Raw genomic sequence first — 18,917 nt, 5'->3', positions numbered from 1 at the left:
TGTCTATCCCTTGGGTGATTATACAGTTTCAACTCCCTTTGCAAAATATCTTGAAGTCCTCAGTAGAGGTGAGCAAGCAATTGGTACATATGAGTAATGAGTTAGACTCGGCCTTTCCCTTTGGGTGGCCAGCAGGAAGTTTCTTCTCTTGTCACTCTGCAGTGACATCCCCGAGTGCTGACGTCTTCAGAATGACAGCTTCACCTGCATGCCCAGGTTTCGCTTTGCCTCTTAGAATCTTCTTTAACAAAGAAGCTTTCAAAACCAGCAACAGCAACAACAACATCAAAACCCTTTATTTAAATTATCTGAGGTCTCCTTTGCCAAAGACTTAAAAGATGCCAAGATTTCAGAAAACTGTGGGAAATGGACCCTCCACTGCCAAGTTTCAGGCAGGAGAGAACACTCTTTTCTGAGTGGTTTTCATCGTCTGCTGTAATAAATGATTAATTTCCCCATTATATTACATTAAAGGGATTAAAAATGATACTACCCTCCTTTTATATCCAATTTTATGACTCACTTGTATCGTGGTGTATTGTAATAAAAATGGACCAGACAGTTAAATAAACTGCACCAGCAGAAGGCTTCTGTGTGATGGGCATTTCTTTTCACCCTTCCTGTTCACTGGTGGGGGTGGGGAGTTGGTGGCACGGGGTGGTGGGGGCGGGGAGGGAGGTTTTATTCTGAAACAGGGGCCCCCAGAGCTATGATGGGATCAGAAGCCAGTGCCTCTGGGGCCTCAGGCAGCTGGAGAAGCAATTCTACACCCCCCTAGGGTGTAGGGCTTGATATACCTTCCTCTGTCCTACAAGCTCACTGTACTGGTTCCTTAGGGCTGCCTTAAGAAATCCCATAAACTAGGAGGTTCAGAACAACAGAATGTATTTTTTCACAGTTCTGGGGGCCAGAAGTCTGAAATCCAGATGTCTGCAGGGTCATGCTTCCTCTGAAGGTTCTAGGGAAGGAACTACTCAGCTCTCTCTTCTCGTTTCTGGTAGTTACATGGTTTATGGTAGCATGACTCCTATCTTCACATGGTGTTCTCCCTCTGTATCTGTCTCCCAATGTCCCCTTTCTATAAAGACATTAATCAGATTAGATTAGGGGTGCACCCTAATGTAGGACCCCATCATAACTAGTTGTATCCTCAATGACTCTATTTCCAAATATGGGTACCGTTCGGAGGTTCCAGGGGCGAGGACTTTTTTTTTTTTTTTTAATTTTTTTTTTTTTCAACGTTTTTTTATTTATTTTTGGGACAGAGAGAGACAGAGCATGAACGGGGGAGGGGCAGAGAGAGAGGGAGACACAGAATCGGAAACAGGCTCCAGGCTCCGAGCCATCAGCCCAGAGCCTGACGCGGGGCTCGAACTCACGGACCGCGAGATCGTGACCTGGCTGAAGTCGGACGCTTAACCGACTGCGCCACCCAGGCGCCCCAAGCGAGGACTTTAACATAGGAGTTGGGAGAGACAAAATTCGATCCATGGCCCTCTCCCACGTGGGCTCTTCCCTGACACTTCTCTTGTAGCTTCAGATTCTCCCTCCCAAAGCTGCAGGTCAATCGGCATTTCAGTCAGGCTTTTCAATTCATATCCTGAGATCGATTCCCCTCCCCTGGCCCCACACCCTTTGAAGAGGAGAAAAGTTAGCTTGTAGGAAAGCCCAGGTATAGCTGAGGAACCCCAAACTTAGTCTGTGTCCTCCCTGTTATTCCTACCTCCTCAGATTACAACTGTCTATCCAAATCCCCTTTCAAGAAAAATCTGGGATGTATTCACCCTGAAGGAACGAAGCACAGAATTGTGGAATCTTCGTGTTAGATCTCACAGTTCACCTGGCCCAAATCCCTTCCCACAAATGACCTTGACATTTCTGCTACCAGAGTCTCAAGCCCAGTGAATGATGTTCACTGTGGAATTCTGGACCCTGGTGACCAAGAAGGACAGGCTTTGTGCAGGGGCAGGAAGGGCCGATTATGAGATTTCTGATGTTACACCCACGAGGCCAAAACCATGTGGGTTTTCATGCCTGACATTCAAACAGCATCTTCGTTGGAGGCCGAGATTCTGAAGAAGGGCGGTGGGTAGGTGGGGAATGGGTGAGAATCCCAGAATTACCTGAAGGCTGACAGAGGATGACCCCCGTACCACCGTCACACTCCGATACGCTCTGCCTTAGAGGTCACAAGTATGTTTGAGCCCTCAGTCCTGTTGGAGGGGGGCATACATTGAAATCCTGCTCTGGGAGCTCACGATGCTTTGATGTTTAGCCCCTCCTCCGCCTCGATCAGGAAAAGCTATTCAAAGTGATTACTGATATACTTAAATTCATATCTGCCATATCTGTGACTGTTTCCCATCGGTTACCCTTGTTCTTTGCTCCAATTTTTGTCTCCCGCTTTTTTTCTTCCTTTTGTGGTTTTAATTGAACATTTCATATGATTTCATTTTCTCTCTTTGGCACATCAGTTCTGTTTCTTTTTTGAACTTTGTAGTGGTTGCCCTAGAATTTGCAATATATTTTTACACGAATCCAAGTTCACGTTCCAACAATACTATACCAATTCACAGGCAGTGGGAGTGCCTTGTAATAACAAAATAATCCTAATTCCTTCTGCCTGTCCCTTGCCTTCATTCGTTTCACTTATATATAAGTATATATAGTTGAATACATTGTTGCCATCATTATGTTGAACAAAATGTTATCTGTTTGATGGTTAAAAATTAAAAAATAGGGGCACCTGGGTGGCTCAGTCATTTAAGCATTTGACTTCTGCTCAGGTCATGATCTCACGGTTTGTGAGTTCCAGCCCTGCACTGGGCTCTGTGCTGACAGCTCAGAGCCTGGAGCCTCCTTTGGATTCTGTGTCTCCCTCTCTCTCTGCCCCTCCCCCGCTCGCTCACCCTCTCAAAATAAATAAACATTTTTTTTTTTAATCTTAAAAAAAAAATAAGTATGTTATCTTTGCTTGTTCCTTCTTCGATGTTCTTTCTTTATGTAGACCCAGTCCCAAGCAAGCCCCGCACTGTCAGCACAGAGCCCGACGCGGGGCTCCAACTCATGAACTGTGAGATCATGACCTGAGCCGAGATCAAGAGTCAGATGCTTACCTGACTGAGCCACCCAGGCGCCCCCCCGGTTAACAATGTTTTTTATTTCTAGCATTTCTTTTGGTTCTTTCTTAGGATGCCTGTCTTTCTGTGAACACTGCCCATTTTGTCTTACATTCTGTTAACTTTATCCATTAGCACACTTAGCACATTCACCATAGTTATTTAAAATGCTCAGTCTGAGGGGCGCCTGGCTGGGTCAGTCGGTTAAGCGTCCGACTTCGGCTCAGGTCATGATCTTGTGCTTTGTGAGTTCAAGCCCTGCAGCGGGCTCTGTGCTGACAGCTCAGAGCCTGGAGCCTACTTAGGATTCTGTGTCTCCTTCTCTCTCTGTCTCTCCCCCGCTTGCGATCTGTTTCTGTCTCTTAAAAATAAACATTAAAAAATTCTTTTAATTCTCAGTCTGATAATTCCAACGTCCCTGCCATGTCTGGTTCGGATACTTGTTCTGTCTCTTCTCACCTTCTGATATGGCTTATAATTTTTTCTAGGTAGCAGGTATGCATGGTGTCCTGGGTAAGAGGAACGGATATAAACAGGCCTTTAGCAATGTGGCGGGGTGGCGGGGAAAGGGAGGTATCCCGCAGTTCGGGGCCAGGTGTCAGTCTCCCAGGGAGCCTGTGCCTCTGGACTGTGAACTACACAAGTGTTTCCCAGCTTTTCTCTCCCCTTAGGTGGATCAGGCTGGTGTGAACAAGCCAGAGCTGGGTATTCCCTTCCCCAGGTCAGACAGGCCCTGATGAGACCCCAGCAGGTGAGGCTCTGGTTAACCAGTCTTCCCCCGGGGCAGGCCTTGTTAAGAACACACTGCTCTGCTGTATTTCAAGATGGTTCCTCACTTCCCCCGCCTGCCTAAAGCAGGAGGGCATTTTCTCCGGTATTTAAGGTGGGAACCCGGTGGAGGTAAATCTCACTATGTTGTCCACAATCAGCCTACGACAATTGCGCAATTACATCTCGGGTTTTCCCAACCCCAAGGAGGGGACATTAACGTCTCTGCTTACAGCCGGCGACAAGGAGACCCAGGGGAGGATTGTGGAAGAACATTCTCTGTTCTATGTAACGTACCTATTTCTCAAGCTGTGTGATTTTCTTTTAATAGCCTTTCCCCTCATTCTTAAAGGAATACACAATCATTGTAGAAAACTTTGGAAAAATCAGAAAAGCCTGTTTTTTAATTGCTATATATATAATCCCCCCCTTTTTTTTAACCCAGAGAGCATTACTGCTAATATTCCTATATATTTTATTTCTGATTAGACAGATAGATGGTGGTCAGTTCATAGAATAGGGTTGATATTGTAGATTACATTTTCATATTCTACTTCTTCCAACTAAAGTGCTATTATGATTGTCTCTTATACACATCACATTCAGTGGCTTCTTAATTGTACATTGTTAGGATTTCCTACAATTTTGTTAACTGTCCCTTGTTTGGGAACTTTAGGTTTGGTAATTTGGGGGCATAAATATTTGATAACATTTGATGATTTCCTTTGTGTAGTATTCAAAAAAATGGGATTTTTTTTTAAATCTTTGGCATTTGAGAGAGGGTCAATCTGCTCTTTTTTTAAAGTTTGTTTGTTTGTTTAAGAGAGAGAGAGAGAGAGACCATGTGCACACAGGGGAGGGGTGGAGAGAGAACCCCAAGCAGGCTCTGTGTTGTATGCTGTGAGCTTAGAGCCTGACAGGGGGCTGGAACTCATGAATTGTGAGATCATGACCTGAGCTGAAACCAAGAGTCACACACTGAACCGACTGAGCCACCCAGGCGCCCCCCAAAAAGTGGGATTTCTGAGTTAAAGGGCATGAGCATTTGAAAGGATCTTGATAAACACTGCCAATTTATTTCCAGGGAATTTGTACCTGTGTCCCTTGCGCATCCTAGTGTTGTTTTCCATGGTATTACAACTGCCCAACATATTGGTGGACAGTTCTTCGTGGAGTAAAAGGCCGTTGTCCTGCTGTGGAGGGGATATGGAGAGGACATTCCCATCATTTTTGTTATGACACAAGGATGTTGATAAGCCCACAATGGCAGCACCCTCCTCTTTTACTCAAATGCTTTAGTTATTTTTTCCCCCCACTGCTTCTGTAGAAGGCTAGTGAGCACAAGACCAAGAGGTCAGAGAGAAGAAAGCATTGGCAGAAATCAGTTACCTGTTGGTTTTTTCCCTAAATAAACCCATTCATAACAAGGAGATGGGAAAGGAGGAGATGAAATGAACCAAAATGATTGTTAGTGGCTCACATTTCCCCTCAACAGATCACATAACAAATGTTGCAAGAGGCAGATATTTAACATCAACAGAACCATTATTTCATGAACCAGGAGACTGGGTGATGCTGGAGGAAATGCTGGCCAAATCAGTGCTTAGATTGATCCCGACGCCACTTCTAGAAAAAAATCAGTGTTTGCAGGACCCACAGCTGTCCTCAAGGGACCTGGGAAAACCTCTCGGGCAAACCCTCTTTCCTAATCCCTCTGTTTCACGAAGCGTTTACTACTGAAAGAGTTTAGCTACTTTAAGAAGGTACAACCACAACCCAGCTTATTACCTAAAACATAATGAACAGAGTGAGACTTTTGCTCATTACATTCTCCTCTTTCCACCTTTGCACCCCTACACCCAGAAATAGCAATGATTCATGATTTAGTGTTTATCATTCCCATGCATTTCCTTAAACTTTGCTACACAGGCATGTATCCCTAAGCAAAATATAGCCTCCCTTCTCACATTGCTTTGAACTTTTATAAGGATACTGAATGCTTCTTGCTGCAATTTGCTTTTGTTCCACAAACTGTCCATGAAACTTACTCATGTTGAACATGAGTTCGGGTTCATTCATTTTTGCTGTTTAATACTCCTTCGTATGTAAATGCCACTTATTCATCGGATCTCTAATGGTGAAGATTTAGGCGGTTTCTGGTTTTCCATTATTAAAAACGATGTTGCCGCATATAATCTTGTACACAATCTTGGGCATCTTCCTCTGGCTTTCTCTATAGCTGTGGCCAAAATGTCTGCACAGCATTCACTTTTGTAGATATTGTTCATTTGCTCTTCAAGACAGCCGTGTCTTCAAGCGCCCGCTGTCTACAATCTCATCAGTTCAGTAGTACCGGTTTAAAGTCTTGTTATTCTGATAGACTATAACTCGCACGTCCTCAATTACTACTTTTAGCATTTTCGGTTGTGTTTATTGGCTATTGGTGCTGCCTCTGTGAAGCCCTGCATGTTCATATTGTTTGCTTATTTTGCTTTTTAGGTTGTTCACCTCATTTTTGAATAGACAAATTTGAACAGAATGAGTATCACGATCAACCCTGAAAGAGGGAGAGCCATGACCCAGGGGCAGCATTGGGAGAAGTGGCCGATGCATCTGGGTGGTGGTGATAGGCCATTGTTTAGCCATCAGCAGATGGAACCACAACTACTCCCCCCACCCCCTGCATCCCCGGCCTTCTCCCCTGGGTGAGGAGCCCAGCAAATCTCCCAGATTGCTGTACTTTAGGAATGACTCTGGAGAACCGAATCAGTCTAGCTCCTCTGACGAACTGGTTCAGCGCTCTTTACTACAGGCATCAAAATCCAGCTCTTAGCTAATTTAAATTGAAACGGAATTTATTGAAAGACTGCCATCAATGCTGAAAGAGTCAGAGAACCAGGCTTGGACAAGGGTTTCGGAAGCAGGGAGGCTATCCCCAAGCATTCCACAGAACTGGACTGACGGGGACACCTTCCCCAACCCAGACACTGGACAGCACCACTGACTGTGACACTGGGAACCACGGTGGTGACTTGTGACTTGTCCAAAGACATTTCACTGTTGTAGTGAGAACAAAAGGCCAACCTGAGTGCGTTCTGGAGAAAATGGAAGGAAAGGTGGTGGAAATAGCCCCATATAGAGAAGTTCCTGTAAAGGAAGGCAGAGTAATGAGGATATAGCTACAGGGCATGTGGGGTCCATGCTTTTTTGTTTTTTGTTTTTAAAGATGGGGAATATGACAGCAAATCGGTGTGCTCACAGGAGGGACCCAGGGCCAAAAAGAGAGCAAATAGTCATAGCAGCAGTTTTGAATAGTGGGAGGGGAGGGGATACTTTGTATTGGGAGGAAGGACAGAATCCAGAGAAGATGAAGTAAATGGGACAGATGTAGGGAGACGAGAAATGGAGGGATGTGGTACCTTAGGAGTTCTTTGCTGAAGTCTTCTATTTTTTGGGTGAAATGAGATCAATTGTCATTAATTAAGAGGGGGGCAGGGTGTTGAAGGTTTGGGAACAGGAGAGAAACAGATACAGCAATCAAATTTCAAAGGTTTTTGTTTTTATTCCTGATATTTTTATATCCCACGATAAAAATCAAATGAAAAAAAAATCTCTTAAAATGTTCACAAATGGGGCACCTGGGTTGCTCAGTTGGTTAAGCATCCGACTTCGGCTCAGGTCACAATGTTGCAGTGCGTGAGTTCGAGCCCCGCGTCGGGCTCTGTGCTGACAGCTCAGAGCCCGGAGCCTGCTTTGGATTCTGTGTCTCCCTCTCTCTCTGCCCCTCCCCTGCTCACACTCGCTCTCTCAAAAATGAACAAACATTAAAAAATACTTTAAAATGTTCACAAATGAACAAAAGGGGGTAATGTTAATTACATATATCGTTTTCTCTTTGGAATCGACTGCTAACCCCTAAGAACAGCTTCTCTATCAAACACCGTCAAACTTTGCAGAATTTCTACAAACCACAATCTGTTTACCTTTCTCCAGAAACAAAAGTGACAGAACAGTTAATATCTGCTTGTCCTAAGCTTAAAGTCCAAATTGTAATATTTATTCTGACTAACCTTCAGAGAATGACAAAGGAATCTTTCAGCGCAAAGGGAAAAATTTAACCAATGACAACAGTCTGTGACAACAGGCTACATTTAAGAGAAAAAGGGATGAATCCAGAAACAGCTGGGTTTGCTCTTTTGGAACTAGAAATGGTCTTTTTATCCTAGTAGAATCAGAATAACCTTCCGTGGATGTGTAAACAGCACCAGTGACTCTGCCTACCACAGAACCCAGGATGCCAAGCACCGTGGGTGTTTCAAAACTGTTTTGAAACTTACCACCCACACTAGGCCACCTCCCTGCGCCCAGTCAATTTCAACAGAGGCCTGGTGGTGCAATGTTGATATTCCCCTGGCAGAAACTCCTTTCCAGAAGCTATAGGATGGGGCAGGCTTCTTAGGCACAGATTCCCCACACCGTGATTTGATAGCGTGTGGCACACTTGTAAACAAATACATTCCATTCGAAAATTTGCTTTGAGCACAACATTTTGCCAGGCCATACATTTTCTCACGGGCTCCTTCCCCCCACATCATGCCTCTGATACTGCTTGCTACAAACGCCCATGGAAGTGTGGATTTGAGGACCGGTGCTTTGTTCTGTTTCATTTAAGATGATCACTGGACCGTTTCCACCCCCAGCCTGATTTCTTTCAGGGCTGATCAGATGTCTGTAGAGATCTGCGCCTGTGGACTCATGTTAATCTGTTAATTGAGTTAGACCTTCACTTGGCTCTATCCTGTGTCTCACAGTGAAACGCTGGCTGCAGTGAGGTTTGTGCTGGTTGAAAGCATGAGAGCTGATGAATTACAGCTAGAATGTGACATTGACCACAGTTAGTCATCAAAGGGGGAGGCACTGCTCACTCTCAGACCTGCAGAGCTCACAGAACAGGCCCCCGGGGGGCTTGGGAGCATTGGTGACCTGCAGTCAGCGTCCCCTTCTTCTGGAAGCCTTGACACACAGCACGTAGTGCGGGGCTGAGGGGCATGACTCAGCACCCTGGCTCCACTCCTGGGAGGCTCTCTCCATCCCCCAGGACTGCAGTTTCAATGCTATCCTCTGTGACTCAGCTGTCACCACCTCTTTGGGCAAGTTCCACTGCAGGTTTTGTGGGCCAGCGCTCTTGACCGAGATGCAAAGGCCTTATCAGCCAAGCAGATGGCTGGACCAGCTGCCACTTCCCAGGGAGACCAGGAGTTTCCCCCTGGGTCAGCAGGGAGGGGTTTCCTGCGAGGATCCCACGTGCCAAGTCCTCGGGGATGCAAGACATTCTGAGGATGTGACTTACACGGGGAAGCTCACCAGGACTTCTCCGATTCGATATAAATAACTCTGCACTGGCAGATGGGGCGCGAGCCAAGTAGTAATGAATACTAGGACAAACAAACAGGCCTCCGGGATGCCGGCCCAGCCGCTCCAAACCACAGTTGGCAACAGGTTTGGAGGTGGCAGTGGGCGAAAATCGTACCAGCAACACTGCAGTAATCCTCGGGAGCGAACGCAGGGAAGCTCTCTCCAGAGCGTGAGTGTGGATCATTAGGAACGGCCTTACTGCACGGAACTAGAGCATGCGCTTAAAGGGGGGTAGCTGTGAAGCATGTTAATTTGCCTGATTGGGTGCTTACCTATTAACCGGCAAATCAGGACTTACAGAGGGGACGCTGTTTCCCAGGCGCCCTGCTTGAGAGACAGCAAGAGTCATGAGACCGCTCCGGCCCGCCTTTGGCAAACAAGAGTCTATAATTATGCAGACGTGCATGGGAGCAGAAGGAAATCCTGGATTGCGTCTAGCAGTATCGTATGCTGCACAACAAATCCTGTGTAAAACGGGCTCTTTATGGCATTGTTGGGATCCTGTTAAGTGAGGGTCGGGGAGGGGAAGCGAGAGGGATCTAGAGTAGGAACATTGGGGAACAAGGGAATACGGGAGGCGGGATTGCCTTGAGCTCCAAGGCCAGGGGTGGCGCGGTAATGATGGTAATGACGCAATGACGAGGGTAGGAACAGGCCAGCAGCCAAAGGTGACGGGGAGGAGAAATGGAGACTCCTGCATTACACTCAGACGGGGTCCCCGCCCTCAGTAGAAGCGGACTCACATCGTCTCAAGATCAAAGCAGGCCCATCTTAGACCCTCAGGATTTCCCCCACATTAGGATCAACCAATCAAAGATCCTGAAACCTACAAGCAAACAGGCCACCATGAGTGAGAATCAGTAGAAATTATGAGTCACGGAATGCAACCTCCTTCCTTTAGGTAATGAAATGAGCAGATGCAAAAATATATAAAGTGACAATGTGTCCAGTATGTAAAGACTGAAAGAAAGAGAAATCATAAAGATAGGCAAGCTATAAGAAACTATAAAAAAAAAAAATGACCAGGACGATTTGGGGGGGGAGAAATTTTTTTTTAAGTCAGTGTGAAAAAATGAAAAATAGAAATGTGAAAGTTAAAAAAAATGCACCGTGTTGAGTGGGTGAAACAGCAAATTAAAACATAGCTGAGGAGGTCACTTTATTCCTTGAACAAATACGTATTTAATATCTGCCACAAGTCAGCTACCATTCGAGGCTGGGGGACCACAGCAGTGGACAAAACAGACGAAAGTCGCTGTGCACACATAGGTTACAGAATAGATTATGACAAGTCAGTAAAATACAGAGCATGATATTTTGAGAACATAACTCAGGGAAGGAGAATAGAGAATACTGGGCGGGAGCAGAGCCGTATTTGAGATAGGAAGGACAGAAAACCACCTCGCCGAGACATGTGGGTAAAGATTTGAAAAGGAGGAAGGAGCAACCCATGAGAATATTGAAGGGGAAGACCACTGCGGACAAAGAGAACAGCAAATACCGCGGCTCAGAGGTAGGGTGCACCGGCTGTATTTGACTTCCTTAGCAGAGGTCAGTGTGGGGGGCCGGGCGGGGGGGACGTCTAAGAGGTAATGCGAGGCAGGTCCTGGGAAGTTTGCAGAATAAGAGCGCATATACCAGGCAGCAATCACACTTCAAAGGCCCATGTGAAGTTAATGGTTATGACTTTATATTTGAATTTAGCTGTAAAATGTGGCTTGAGAGCAATCCCTAAAGCTCCTTCCGTGCTGGCTTATCTGACGGGTCTTCTCTCGTGTCCGGAGTCGGTTCCTCCCTTTAGTCCATCTTTGATCTTTTCCCTGACCCTCATCCTTGTTCCTACCTCCCTCTGCCCTACATAGAACTGACATTGCATCATGGTAACTGTTTTCTGCCTTCAACCAGGAACCCCTCAAGCACGACGAGGAGCCGTCATCCTTGAAGGCAATGCTCGATAAATTGAACTGCACTCTATACAATCCCACCAGACTATTGTAGGAAAGGGCTAAATGGCAACCGTTTGCAAGAAGATTCTTTCGGTGCTGTCGCCAGATTTGGTTTGTCTTTAATTTAAGCACCCTGCTGAATGTGCAATCAATATTTCAGTAATTATGTACAAATAGTTCTCATTATAAATCAAAGTTGTTATTACTGCCTTAAGCTTTGGCCTTGGTCTCTTTTCTGGGAGTCCGGGCTGTTTTTCCGGAGTCGGCGGCCTCAGCTGGCTCCCATGCCGTTCCCTTACAAAGCTGCACGCCGGGGTTAGCTGGTTAAGGAGGACAGAAACCAGTTTTCGGACACAGCTGGAGTAAATCTTAAGCACCACACTCACCAGTGAAGAGGAGCGGGCCTCTGCTCCTAAATGCAGGATTGTGGCTAGAAGGCCACCATGACCCCTAAGAGCACAAAACTCTCTGATGAATTATCAAGACCTAAAGTCACTCGACCTGAAGAAAGCTCTGGAACACGAACTGCAAGGCAGAGTTGTCCCATGTTGATGTCCTCCTGTCATTGGCCCCTAGGGGCTGGTCAGTCACAGGGTGCTTCCTGCATGGGGCAGGGTGCTTGCGGGCGTAGGGGATACCCCCCCAAGCAAGGCAGGCTCCGTGTGCCAGGCCAGCTGTCCAGAGAAACAGCTCCAGGCAGCTGGGGGACAGGTGCGCTGGCCAGGGAAGGGGCACCTAGATTAGCACCCAGGCCAATCAGCACACACTCCCTGGAGATTCAAACTAGGACCAGATGGCTTAGCCAACAAAGATGAAGGGAAGCACAAACTCTGTACACTTTTTCTTCTTTCCCCACAAGGAATTAGGCTTAGTTGCAAACCAAGACAAAAGGGTTCTTCAGGGAGTGGTGTCCTTAAGATGAGGAAATCCACAGGTAGCCCAACCTTTTCATGAAAGTTCTTGTCCCGTCACTAGCAAATGGCTCAGCTGTATCTGAACGTGTTCAAAGCACGAGAATACATAGTGTTCCATCTCGCCAGGGGGTCCTACCTCTGAATTCTCTGGCATCTCCCTCCAGAGTCTCCACAGCCCCCACCCCACACTGGGTCAGGACAGAGCTCTACTGTTTAGCCCCAAGTCACCACAACCGCCCGCATTTCTGGCCATGGCAATTTCAACTCCCTAAATGTGCCCCGGGTGGGAAGAGAATCCAGATGCAACCGTGACCAAGAGTAGGAAACCTTACCTCAGAGGCCAGGGTCCCAGATGATGACCCATTCCTTCATTTCTCAGTCAGAGAGCCGTCCTCTGAATCGACGGCAGAGTCAACACCAGCCACGCACATAGGCTTTGATTTGACTTCTTACGATCAAAAGGAAAAAGATTCCCATCTCTCCATTTTATCACAACATTGAATCTGCCATTATTGTCCACGGAGCCTTTGTTTCGAGCCCAGCACAGATATTATAAGAGGGCTCACTAACTTCTCTTTTTAAAAGACCAATCAGTGTGTCCAAACCTCTGCTGTATACCTCCCTTCTTGTTCGAAGCGACATTCACGCACCTCTCTGGGTCCTTGTGCACTGGACCCGTGGAGAACCCACCTGACTTGCTTCCCCCCACCCCCACACCTGGTTCTCACATGGGTCACCTCGAGACACCTGCATATTCTATTCCCTTCTTGCCTTTGGTTCAAAATAAATTACAAACCCTAAAGATTCTAAGAAGAGATGAAAACAAAAGCCCAATTTATCCAAAGAACTAGTCATTTACCCCCTGGAGGTATGATTAGCTCACGTCTCACGCTGAACCAGGGTGCTGAATTAAAACAACAACAACCACCAAAACCCAAAAAACAAACCAAAAAAAAAGGTGTTAAATATATAGTTAAGCCTTGACCTCTAACAGATGACTAATGGGTGTTATGCTGTGTTTTCTTTCTTGTTAAATTCCCAGAGATAATTATTTACTCAATAAAGTTTAAACAGTTACCATAGCATAATTGGAAGCTGACGGTAGTAGTTTTCTCTCCCCGCCCCTTCCCAGCTGCAGTTGATGCAGTCAACATAGTAGACAACACGATTATTAGTCTGCGTCTACAACTTTGTGACAATTTATGGGGAGGAAATCCACAGGCCTCATCTTCTCTAACAGCCCTCCTGAAGGTGCCCCTTGTCAATTGTTCCCTGACCTGAGCTGTCGCCCTCTTATTTCTAACGGATTCATTTTCCCCACTCCTCAGGAAGGGGGGCTGTTTTGCAAGCTTGCCAGCTGGGAAGGGGAGACCAGCGGGCTACAAGTTCTCCGCTTTTTCATTGGCAAGCTTTTCAGGGCCGGGAGGAGTCTGAGCCATCCAAGAGGACCACTGGGCATCTGAGGGTAACCTGAGTGCTAAATGGGTTTCAAGATTAGGAAATATTAGGAAGAGATGGGACCTGGGTGATCACAGAGGACTCCCTGCCCATCCTGCCGGTTCAGGGATGGTGAAAACAAAGCATAGGTTTGGTGCCCATCTAGAGAATACAAAATGGCCCTTCCTAGAACCCGTTTGAAGGCAGTAATGTTTCAGCCGTGTTCTGTGCTTCTGGGTAGCTCCTTCCGTCACGGGGCTAGGCAGGGGAGGCTACCAGGAAGGAGATGTGAGCAGTCTCAAGGTTTCTATCTATCTGGGCCAGCCAGCCCTTTGTGCGGCATGAAATAGCCGCTGCCTTTCTTGGAAACCCACAGCCAAAGGTCTCACTGCCTTTTCTCCTGGCGCACAAAGGCCCTTCCTCTATCTGCATGTTATTGCTACAGACATCCAATGGCTACCACGCCAGTCTGCAGAACTTCCCTGGCCCAGCAGTGCCTCTGAGTCATCCTTAGCGAGACAAGAGGAGTAAAGAGGCAGATGAGCAGGGCACAAGTGAGCTTTGTCCCGGGGAAGAAGGTAGAGGGAAAGGGCAACACACCGAAGGCCCAAGGGATGCAAAGACACTGCTGGCAGATGCTCTGTCCTCCTTTTCATTTGCTTCTGTTGATCCCTCCCTTCCTCAAGTTTTCAGGGATCAGCCCCCGCCAGCTGGGAGCCCAAGCTTAGAATCAAGCGGTTCTCGGGGGAGCCTGGGGGGCTCAGTCGGTTAAGCATCCGACCTCAGCTCGGGTCATGATCTCACAGTTCGTGGGTTCGAGCCCCGCGTCGGGCTCTGTGCTGACAGCTCGGAGCCTGGAGCCTGCTTCGGATTCTGTGCCTCCCCCGCCCCCTCCCCTGCTTGCTCTCTCTCTCAAAAATAAATAAACATTAAAAAATGCTTTTAAAGAATTGGGAGCAGATTTATCATTTGGAAGGTGTATTCGTTTCCTAGGGCTGCCGTAACAAATTACCACAAACTGGCGCCTTAAAATAACAGAAATGGCGGGGGCACCCGGGTGGCTCAGTCAGTTAAGCGTCCGACTTTGGCTCAGGTTGTGATCTCACGGTTTGTGAGTTCGAGCCCCGCATCGGGCTCTCTGCTGTCAGCACAGAGCCTGCTTCAGATCCCCTGTCTCTCTAAATAAATAAATAAGCATTTTTAAAAAAAGAAGTAACAAAAATGCATTTTCTCACAGTTTTAGAGGCCAGAAGTCCAAATCCAGCCGCTGGCAGGTCCACACTCCCTCTGAAGGTTCTAGGGGAGAATCCTTCCGTGCCTGTGCCTGGCTGCTGGTGGTTGCTCACTATCCGTGCCTTTTCCCGGGTTGTAACGCGTTACTGCAATCGCCTTCTGTGGTCACATGGTCTTCTTCTGCGTGTCTCTCTTTTAAGGACACGCTCGTTGGATTCAGGGTCCACCCGAGTCCTGTATGTTCTCACCTCAACCTCATGTCAACTTCACGACATCCTGAAGTTCCGAGTGGACGTGAAATTTGGGGGAAACGTTATTCAACCCAGCACAGGGGTTGAGGCTCCTTATACGTTCCTAGTCCTGGAAGTCACTAATGTTGACAGTGGGGGAGTGGATGCCATGCAAGGGGATAAAGAACACAGCTGGTGCTCAACATACCTCCCTCACCACCATATTCCTACGGCTGAGTTTCCCGACAAACAATTTCCAAGCAATTTGACTCACTCTTCAAGACTCAATCCCCGGAGACATGGCAAATATCTCTGAGGGATAATTTCTCAAGCTCCAATTCTTAGGGGGGTGGGGAACATTAGAATCATCTGGCTGGTGGGTGGGTGGGGGGGGGGGGTGGGGTCTTTTACAAAGAACACCTGTTCCAGGAAGTCTGCAAGGGGTGGGTGGGAAGGTGTGCCTTGCAAAGGAATCATTTACGTTGTAAACTGCTGTCACTCTACAAACGGTTTACGTGTCTCAGGTGTGGAACTTCTGTTTCGAACCATGGTTACCCAGAGCCTGGCCATCGGCTGCCCTGAGCGCTTTGTCTGGGGGCTGGGGAAAGGTGTGGGGGGAGGGGTAGAAAAGAGAAAACATACCAAGCAGCAGCCCACTGGAAGGCCAGACCACCCAAATTTCACTCTTTTTACGTTTTCTAGAATAATAAGCCTCAGATGTGTAACAGGACAGCAAATCCCAGGTTGGCCCACCGTTCGAAATCGTGTGTCAATTATGTACCTAAGCAGCGGGCTGTGTCAGGAAGGATTCTGAGGCCGCATCTGTGCTAAGTGGGAAGAGAGCCATGATGGGGGGGGGGGGGGGGAACCATCTACCACAAAGGTCCCCAGGGACTACGAGGGCACATGTCACACATTTGCCATCCCTGGTCTATAGCTTTCGGGGGGACCGTTTCCTAAATATGTTGTTGCCGGATAGAGGTAAGAGATTTTTATGTCCTGATAGAAAAACATATGAAGGCATAAAAATAAGCGATTGCTATATTCTCACTCCTTTTTTCTATTTCTACAGACATCTTCATGCTCACCGTGCAAATCTTGTGATTTTCGAAACATAAATTCTTAGAGGCAAGGCGCGGGATCTGTTCATACTCCGCAGCCGAGTGCATGCTGGGTAGCGGTTGTATCGCTGGGATGACTGGGCGTGGGCCAAGCCTGAGCTCAGCTCTTTGGAGTGGGTTTGGAGGAGTAACGAAGACATCGGGGATGGGAGTGTTTTAGTCCCAGTTCTGCTGCGTGTGCCACCATGGCAGTGCATTTCAACCCTCAAGAACTCAAGGGCCCCATCTGTAAAATGGGAATAACCATTCCATCCCTATCTTCCACCGCTGGTTGGTGTGTGGCATGTACAGGCTGGGTTGTCTTTTATTTTTTATTGTTTTTAAGTTTATTTATTTTGAGAGGGAGAGAGAGAGGAGGAGGAAGAGGAAGAGGAGGGGGAGGAGGGGGAGGAGGAGGAGGAGGGGGAGAGGGAGGGGGAGGAAGGGGAGGAGGGGAAGGGGAGGAGGAGGAGGGGGGAAGAGGGGGAAGGGAAGGAGGAGGAGGGGAGGGGGAGGGGGAGGAGGGGGAGGGGAAGGAGGAGGAGAGGGAGGAGGAGGAGGAGGGGGGGAGGGAGGGGGAGGAAGGGGAGGAGGGGAAGGGGGAGGAGGAGGAGGGGGAAGAGGGGGAGGGGAAGGAGGAGGAGGGGAGGGGAATGGAGGAGGAGAGGGAGGGGGAGGGGGAGGAGGGGGAGGAGGAGGAGGGGGGAAGGGGGGGAGGGGAAGGAGGAGGAGGGGGAGGGGGAGGAGGGGGAGGAGGGGGAGGGGAAGGGGGAGGAGGGGGAGGGGGAGGAAGAGGAAGAGGAGGGGGAGGGGAGGAGGGGGAGGGGGAGGAGGAAGAAGAGGAAGAGGAGGGGGAGGGGGAGGGGGAGGGGGAAGAAGAGGAGGGGGAGGAGGGGGAGGGGAGGAGGGGGGGAGGAGGAAGAAGAGGAAGAGGAGGGGGAGGGGGAGGGGGAGGAGGGGGAGGAGGAGAGAATGAATCCCAAGCAGACTCTCCATTGTCGGCACAGAACTAGATGTGAGGCTTGAACTCAACGATCGTGAGATCATGAGCTGAGCCAAAACCAAGAGTCGGATGCTTAACTCACTGAGCCACCCAGGCGCCCCCGGAGTTGTCCTTTAGAAGTCCTTCCTGCACATTCTGAGGGCAGTGCCACGACAAACAAGAATGTTTGCAGAGGAAACATTTTGCCCAGGAAATCCCGCTCTGACCGTTACAGAAAGACCTCTGGAAGTCTCCAGAGCCCAACGGTTCAGAAAATGCCAAACAAGGAAACGTGACAGTCTGAAGGGTCCGGGGATGGGGCACAAGGAACAGTGTGAGAGAGGGGGCGCCAGGAGCTGACCTTTCCCTGCACTGGCATCATGTGCAGGAGCCCTGGATGGGCGGCCAAAGTCATCTGACCTCACAGCCAGCGCCCGGGGACATTAGAAGGAGGCTTACAAAGGACTCAGTTGAAAGTCGGCTTGTGAGGAAGCAGGAGGAAAAGTCATTGTTCCAGGATCCCAAAGGTAGTGAGTGGTTGGAAAGAGACAAGAACCCCACTTTGCAGATGCCAGGAAGAAGAGGATGTACGGGGAGTGGGAGGGAAGGCCCAGAAGGAACCCCGTATTCCCTGCGAACAGCTGGCCTTGACCCCAGAGGAGTGGGGGCTGGACTTTGATATCCTTGGGTCCCCTCCCAGGCAAGGGGTTGCAGCTTGAACGGGAGAAAAATCAACCTGTGGGATTTCGGTTTTTACATCTGTTCAGGGGCGCCTGGGTGGCTCAGTCGGTTAAGCACCCAGCTCTTGATTTCAGCTCAGGTTCGTGAATTCAAGCCCCGCATCAGACTCCACGTTGACTGTGCGTGTAGCACCTGCTTGGGATCCCTTCTCTCCCTCCTTCTCTGCCCCTCCCACACCCTCTGTCTCTCAAAATAAATAAACTGTATTGAAAAAAATAAATACATCCGTTTAATCCTCTATAAGGAAACCAGCGTGACAGCAAGAAGTTGTGGGGTTGTGACAGCAGAAGGGGATGTGCCTGAGATCCAAACCCCAGTGTGAGGCAGTGACTCTGGGTTGTGGGTTAAAAGGTGGGCAGTGGGAGGGCTCTGCCTGGTGCAGGAATAAGGCGAAGGGGTCATTGTCTGCAGAGACTTTAAAACCGTTAGCAAAGCCATCTGAAAGTTGGTCTGTTTTTCACTATAACCTTGCACTGGCAAATCTTAAGTAACGTCACCGATCCAACATTCTGCCCTGAATAATCTTCCGTTGGTCCAAGTTCTAGACAACTGTGCTTGCTGTTGAGTTTAGCACTATGTCCTTAAGCCTAAATTAGCACATTCTTATTCTTCATCCTTTTAAAAAACGCCGTATTCCACTTGGAAGTTCACTTGCCACGCCTTTGTTGCCAAATAGCTTTTGAGAAGGAAACAATGGGAGCCTTGAAGACCCAGACAAGAAGTTGATACAAAAATATTTGCAAACTGGCAGAATCCACCTTGAACAAGGCACACAACACTTTGAAATGATTCCTTGAGATCAGTGCAAACAAACTGTGGAGAGGACAATTACTTCTGCAAAACAACAACCACCAAAAAGTCAGGAAACAGATAAAAGAATCAAATTTAAGGAAGAAACGTTAGCAGAAATGACCAAAGGTGCCAGTCTTAGATTGCCTGATGAAATTCAAAGGGCAGCGTTTGAAGCCCGAATAGAAATTTGTGATACATTTGCCGGCGATGGGTGTTTGGTGAAAGTTTGTCCACAGTGAA

The 18,917-nt window shown here is 48.0% G+C and overlaps 1 long non-coding RNA gene across 1 annotated transcript; it reads left to right on the top strand.

Annotated features, from left to right (window-relative positions):
* The first annotated feature begins 9,279 nt into the window (after window positions 1-9,279).
* On the top strand, window positions 9,280-10,016 carry LOC144613794 (uncharacterized). Its single transcript, XR_013551206.2, has 2 exons — window positions 9,280-9,471; window positions 9,622-10,016. It is a non-coding gene; the product is annotated as an uncharacterized LOC144613794 (long non-coding RNA).
* The last annotated feature ends 8,901 nt before the right edge of the window (window positions 10,017-18,917 follow it).

The sequence above is a fragment of the Panthera onca genome, chromosome D3 (genome assembly GCF_046562875.1).
Source record: "Panthera onca isolate mPanOnc1 chromosome D3, mPanOnc1 haplotype 2, whole genome shotgun sequence".
Taxonomy (NCBI): Eukaryota; Metazoa; Chordata; class Mammalia; order Carnivora; family Felidae; genus Panthera; species Panthera onca.
Note: the sequence above shows the minus strand (reverse complement) of the source record. Positions and strands in the feature narration are given on the sequence as shown.